A 7,267-nucleotide genomic window follows, 5' to 3' on the forward strand; every position below is an offset into this window, starting at 1 on the left:
GATGTTGCCAGATGTTTTTCCCTTATTCCATACTTGCTTTATTCTTCATAAGTGCCTAGCACCATATAAGGAAATTTATAAAGATCTTTTAACTAGAAGCAAGCAATCTAAAATTACATACTTTTTGCAAAAGGTAGAGCATGGATCTGAAGATAATGCAGAAAAATGCTCAGAGGATAAGGATAACTTGCCAAAAAAAAAAAACACTTTTGGTTAATAGTGCTTTTAGTAATGATGAAAAAAACATTGTTTAATTTATATTAATATGGATCACTTATGAAAATTTTAATATATTTATCTTAATTATGAAAATATAATAGCATGTTTTTTAATTTTTGGAACCTAACCCTCCTTTTCGTACAAGTTCTTTGTTTCGTATAACAAGGATTCGCATAACACGGCAATTTTTGGAACGTAACTCCCATGTTATACGAGGGTTACCTGTACATACATGTATGTTAAAAATGTCAAAGAAATTTTTATGAAATATATTTTTAAAGTGTACAATAAATAATAAAAGTAAACTTTCTTATAAAGGAAAAAATTTTCAAGTGATAATATAAACAAAGTTTGAGGATGCATATAAATGTTCTCACCATACTGGTCAATGCAGTATAGGATGCTCCTATGTATCTTTGGTACTAAACATGTGAAGCAGAATAATTTTATAAGACTACAATTAGAAGAAATTCTGGTTAAACATTAAAAAGAAATGTTATAACAATTTAAAAATGTATAATTTGAAGATTTATTATAATTATTATTATTATTAATGAATATATAATTATTCTATTGATAGTTTTTGCTACCAACTTTAACTGCAGCTAGTGTAATGCCAGTTATTTAAACTATTGTATTGCAATTAATAATATTGCCATAAGTTGCTAATAGCACAGAAATATCATTGTTTCAATTCTCCAGCATAAGTTGATTTATTACAGAAGTCACTGTTTGAACAAAGAACATCCCTGTTAGAATGAAAATGTAAATTTTTACATTATTTTTTCATATGAAAAATTTTTTAACAAATGAAATTGTTTTTTTTTTCACACTTTTTCACATTACTATGAATGACTCTTATTTACATACCTTTTGTTATTTTTTTGCCAAAATCATTTTTATTTAATACAGTAAAATTTACTCAATCAGTTAGTTTTCCCTTTCTTTGATTGGCTCTACTAGCTATTTCTGCAATTGATTTTTTCTACATTATATGTGGCACTTTTCAAAATTGCATTTGCTACTTCCATCTTAGATCTCTACAAGTTTCTTGGAACATTTCCAGTCTGTCTTTCATTAAATTCTCCCCTCTTAACTTCTGGACTTCAAGGTCAGATAGATCTGGAATTTCTAAAGATGTTAATGCATCTAACAAGGCTTCTTTACCCTCTTTTCATTTCATTGCTTCCTTTCTTTGTTTGTATGAATTCTTGGCTGGCTTACAGAACCTGTCTTATTATTGGAACCTTCTCCAGGTTTTCACTGAATTTGTCCATGAAAGATGAAGTGGTTCTTAATATTAATGCTTTTTGTACTGAGACTTACTCTGTCTGGACAAAATAAGCTTTTGTTTTCCCTAAACCCTCTTTTGATATCTGCACTGTGAAAAAGAGTCAAACACCCTGCTTGTTGAAGATTTTATAATAGGTTGTACCTGCATGGTTCTGTATGTTGAACACTAATCCTGTAATGGTCAATCCTATAGTGCAGTGACACATGCTCCTTGACTTTCTGTTGTCAATGTCTGATTCATCATCACAGCTTAAATCATCAGAAGATTCTTTACTATCATCATCATTTGCATCAGGACATTTACTAAAATCAGATGTGATACTCTCCAGGAACCAAGATTCTGGTATTTTTTTGCACAATACATTATCCATTTGTCCACTACTTTTTTGATGTCTTCACAAGGAAAATGTTTTAACTTTTAAGTACAATCTGGCATACAGCTTCTGTTGACCACTCTATCTTTTACTAATGGATACAGCACATAAGATCACAAAGTAGTCTATTTTTCATTGGAAAGATGCATAGCAATTCAGACAAAGCTATAATGAGAAAAATTTTGCATGAGAAAGAAAATGTTTCTTTTCACTCTGAAAATTTTTAATTTCAAAAAGATACTCCAGTTTCTTTTGCACATCTTAGCCAGTGTCAATAATTTTCAAGATGTTCTTTGCCTGTTTGAAAAACAATCAGCAATTGCTTCAGCATAGCACTAGGCACCAGTATGTATGCCATGTAAAATACATACCACCAACACAATAATAATAATGTGTTAAAATAACCTCAGAAAAAATTAATAAATAAATAACTTTGATGTTGAAATAGTGTTGCCACCTTTTCAAAATTGCTGACCTGGATGGCAGGTGAGGTTTGTTTGAACAGAAGTTCCTGACGCATGTCATTTTGCAATGCGAAGAATTATGTGCAGTGCATGCCAGTTCTAAATCAGTTACAGTTAGGGACTAGGGAGACTTGGGTAGGAGTAACGTAAGTAACTAAATTACAAATTAAGAAAAAACAACTACAGATGACTTAGCTCTATTGGAGACGTGTATGAATATGAATCGTACAAGCAAAAAAAAAATAAAATAAAAAAAAAGGTCGACGGGTTGCACAAGATATTCCTGGAGAATATTGATTGTTCACCCAGACAGTGAGTCAATTCCCGGACTGTCCGGGTGAAAACCGGATAGGTGGTAACACTATGTTGAAAATATCCAATGATACATATCCAAGAGTATATCGCTTAGCTCTTATTCTTTGTAAAGAACTAATGTATTATAAGATTATTAAAACAGTTGGCTTCTCTAAACAATTCTTTGAGGATATATAGAGAAAGAAAAATTACCAGAAATTTAACAATTTTTAAGATATGAGCTCAAGTAGGAATGTCTAATAATATCACTTTAAGGCATGGATTGTTAAACAGAAAATAAATGGGAGAGAACTAATGGAAGATATATATAGATTTTAAAAATCACAATGGCAAATAAATATGTGCAGCATATAAAAGATTTTTTGTTTTTTTAAAGACATTCTTGGCAAGTTTAGACAAAGGAAAAGCTATTGAATGAGTTGAGTGCAATTAAAAATCAGTAGGTAACCACCAATGTCATATAACCCATATCTGCTTTTAAACTGACTTTTAAAACATAATCCACAGATTATTCCCAGGAAATTACAGTACAAAATATCTACAAGCCAAATTTTCTGGCTATCATTTGGTTAATAATTTAATTCATCAAAGTATATAATTTGACCTTTTAGGTTAAATTATATACTTCGATTAATTTATTTTCATAAACTGTAGATATAAAGTGCTCATTAATTATATTCATTTATCATTTAGTTAATATCTTTACACAAAACTTTTACCTTGAAAGTTGTCTTCTTTTTTTAGATATATTACAATTGATGATAGTTTCAGTATTGGAAATTTATATTGTATTCTATTTTAAGTGATAAAGCCTCTAATGTTAGAGAAGGAAAAAATACTTTAATGAATTTCATTTTAATATTACAGCATTGATTTTAAGAAACATTATTTGTATATTATTTGTTTAAACAAGTTAAAAATATAATTTAAAGTTCAAAATAATCCAGTCTGAACTATTCTTCAAAAAATTCAAGTCAGCCGACAATCTTTATAAAGGTTGAAAACATTTCTCTAATAAAAATATGTGGTTCTGCGTGCCGTCTAATTTCTTTTTAAAAAAAAGAATCTTCTGTTTTCTTGACTAATTGATAACTTTATATCTGGCTGTTGGATAATATTTAAATTAATAATTAGTCAAGAATACATAAAATCATGAATATAAATTTTGAATATTCAGATTATCAACTAATGGTCAAATCAAACAAAGCAACAATGGCACAAAACTTTGTTAACAATATCTAACATAATTACATTAATCATCATCCACTTTTTATTTGTGAAAATTATAATTATATTAAGTTAATGGGAAATTATAAAATGCACAGTAATATATTCACATGATGTAAATAATATTTAACAAACTTCTGAAAACATGAGACAAATAAAATGCCTTTTTCTAATATTAACATAAACTTCACAATTAATCTCAATTTAAAAAGAAACTGGATATTTAAATCTATAATAAAATGTATATAAAGTGGTTAGATGATTTAAAACTTACATTTATAACAAGGTTTATTATTATTTATAATTATATTGGTTTCTCTCAGTGAAAGAAAAGGTTCTAAACTGGGTATTTTATGAGGGAAAACCACCATTATCTTTAATTTTTTCTGTATCGCCTAATACAACTGGATTAAATAATTAAAATAATAAAATGAAAATCGCAGTTTACTGGAAGGAAAATGTAGGTCAAAATCTTAATGCATTTTTATTTACGTGGAAGAAAAAATTATGACAAGACACTTACCAAAAACAATCGAATCGATTAAGTTAACGAGATCAAACAAAAGTAGATTTTTACTTTTATTTCAAAAAGTTTGCTCAGTTCTTTATGTTATAACATAATTTCAAATATTATTTTAAAATAGTAAACAGCGCACAGCAAACGAATCATTCTAACCTTCTTTCAAGGGAGGGAGGAGAAAAAAAACATACATAAATAGACGATTGTAATTTTTTCACTAATAGATGGTGCAATTCCAGTTTTTCCGCCGACATTTTGAAGTTGCCACTTCTAATACATTACAATTTATATAAATCGTAAACATTATTATTATTATTAATGAATATATAATTATTCTATTGNTTTATTTACGTGGAAGAAAAAATTATGACAAGACACTTACCAAAAACAATCGAATCGATTAAGTTAACGAGATCAAACAAAAGTAGATTTTTACTTTTATTTCAAAAAGTTTGCTCAGTTCTTTATGTTATAACATAATTTCAAATATTATTTTAAAATAGTAAACAGCGCACAGCAAACGAATCATTCTAACCTTCTTTCAAGGGAGGGAGGAGAAAAAAAACATACATAAATAGACGATTGTAATTTTTTCACTAATAGATGGTGCAATTCCAGTTTTTCCGCCGACATTTTGAAGTTGCCACTTCTAATACATTACAATTTATATAAATCGTAAACATTATTATTATTATTATTATTATATATTTATAATCGGCAAGTGTATGTGTGAATAAGAATAGAGTTTTTATTACTAAAACTAGATATGATATGATAGACATTCAAAATTCAATACTGTATCACTTAATTTTTATCAAATGTTAATAAAATTTGGAAAAGGAAAAAAAAACAAACATTTTAAGACTATAAAAATCTTCGTTGATAACAATATTTTCCTTCAACAATAGAAAGTTCTTTTTACTACGAACTTCCGTTTTTGGCCACGGTCTGAAGCGCTCTAATCGCCGTGGATTTCATTAAACTTATCAAAGTAGAATTGCTTATAAGCGTCAGTTGCAAAAGCACTTGAGTTGTTGCAAAATGATAAAAAAAATAGAAGTTTATATATGATGAATGAACAATATATATATACGGCGTTATATTCATTATTGATAATAATTACCTAAATTATATAGCATTATATTAAATTATACAAGTTATTAATATACTTAATTGGGCTGCAATTTGAAAAAATTGTAGACCTATAAATTTCCACTAGCGACCATCTGCTGTCTGGCTGTCTCTGTCCCTACTTAAAAAATGAAAGTATTCCATATAATCACAGGTCCAAAAATGCTTCCTTCCAAAATTTTAGCAATTTTAAAGTTAGCGGTAATCAAAAAATGTTACCGTAATACAAATTAATGTTAAGCTACTGTTTTGACATTTATGTTTTCAAGTGACATTTTAAGTGCTCTTTAATTAAACCTTTATTCTAACTCATGAATGGTGGACATCAGAAATTCATTTTATGTATGACTGGCCTAACAGCAATACACGGGAAGTACAACAACTGTATAGAGAATGATTGTACAGGAAGGGCAAACTGCCGTTATCTGGAAAGGAACATCTTCGGACTTACGTTTATATGGAATTTTTTTATTTTTTATGATCCACAGAACACGCTCTTAAAGTTTGGCGAGATCTTTCAAAAACACCTCGTATACTAGCGACATAAATGCGCTGCGACTACACTGAAAAATCATAAATTTATATTTAATGATGGCAATAATAATTTTAAGTTACAATAAAGAATTTGTTATCTCTAATTAGATTTATATTTAATTCTTATTTATTTATTTCAGTTGGCTTGTTAAACATAAATTTAAGTATTTTTAGTTCGTGAATTGCTTTTAAAGATTAATATTAAGTCGGTAAGGTAAGTTACATTTAAAATACGAAAGATGAATCAAGCCAACAACGAAATTCGCTATCGGTACTAGAACTAGAAGCATTCGAGATTAAAGGAGAAAAGGCAAAAATCTGAAAGTCCGAGCAACAAATATTGAGAGAATTCAATGTCGAAATTCGAATAGTCGTAATTTTATCATGGAAAAGTAACCGTTGAAAATTAAAGTTGAAGAGAATTTCAATTGATGATTCAATAGCTTATTGAAACGTTTTCAACGATACAAAGAATTCGAAAAACGCTAAATGGAAAAGTAAACATCTACTGCGTATCAAAAGAAGACAGGTCGAAGTATAAAGAGGATGATGTTCTTAAAACGCATCATTACGGATGATTAATTAAATATGGATCTACGCCTTTGNGTTTTCAACGATACAAAGAATTCGAAAAACGCTAAATGGAAAAGTAAACATCTACTGCGTATCAAAAGAAGACAGGTCGAAGTATATAGAGGATGATGTTCTTAAAACGCATCATTACGGATGATTAATTAAATATGGATCTACGCCTTTGACACCGAAACACCAACAATCAAGTGAATGACGCTCGAACGATGCAGCGAGACCGAAAAGACCACTTCAAAAATCAAGTGCTGACTGTTTTTTTTTTTTTTTTTATTGTCGTGATGTCGTGCATCACGAATTCGTTTTGACTGGCCAAACTGTCAACAAAGAATATTATTTGAGCGTTTTGCGTAGTTTGCGTGAAGCAGTTCGTAGAAAACGACCCAATTTCAGGCAAGAAAACTCATGGATTTTGCACCACGATAATGCGCCTGTTCGTAATGTACTTGTTATTAGTGAATTTTGGCCAAAAATTCACTAACAACAAATACGGTTCTTCATGCTTCTTATTCACCTGATATCACACCATGTGACTTTTTCCCGTTTCCTCGACTAAAATTTCGCTTCGTGTTCACCGTTTTGAGCCGATCGATGCCACGGAA

General features: G+C 29.3%; 1 protein-coding gene across 6 annotated transcripts in view; it reads right to left on the reverse strand.

Annotated features, from left to right (window-relative positions):
• LOC111635898 (F-box only protein 28-like) overlaps positions 1 to 5,059 on the reverse strand; it is a 30,125-nt gene extending 25,066 nt beyond the window's left edge. The window contains exons 1-2 of one of the 6 annotated variants that reach the window (XM_023381026.1): positions 4,416 to 4,677; positions 597 to 641 (exon numbers count right to left, since the gene is read on the reverse strand). The gene's annotated coding sequence lies outside the window, so the exon portion shown is untranslated. Of the gene's footprint in view, positions 1 to 596; positions 642 to 3,384; positions 3,480 to 4,415; positions 4,678 to 4,794 lie in introns of those variants that run through there. The other 5 variants (XM_023381025.1, XM_023381024.1, XM_023381028.1 and 2 more) reach the window with 5 other exon arrangements.
• Between the last annotated feature and the right edge of the window lie 2,208 nt (positions 5,060 to 7,267).

This window comes from Centruroides sculpturatus, unplaced genomic scaffold (assembly GCF_000671375.1).
Source record: "Centruroides sculpturatus isolate CEXI.00-Female unplaced genomic scaffold, Cexi_2.0 scaffold1006, whole genome shotgun sequence".
Classification (NCBI taxonomy): Eukaryota; Metazoa; Arthropoda; class Arachnida; order Scorpiones; family Buthidae; genus Centruroides; species Centruroides sculpturatus.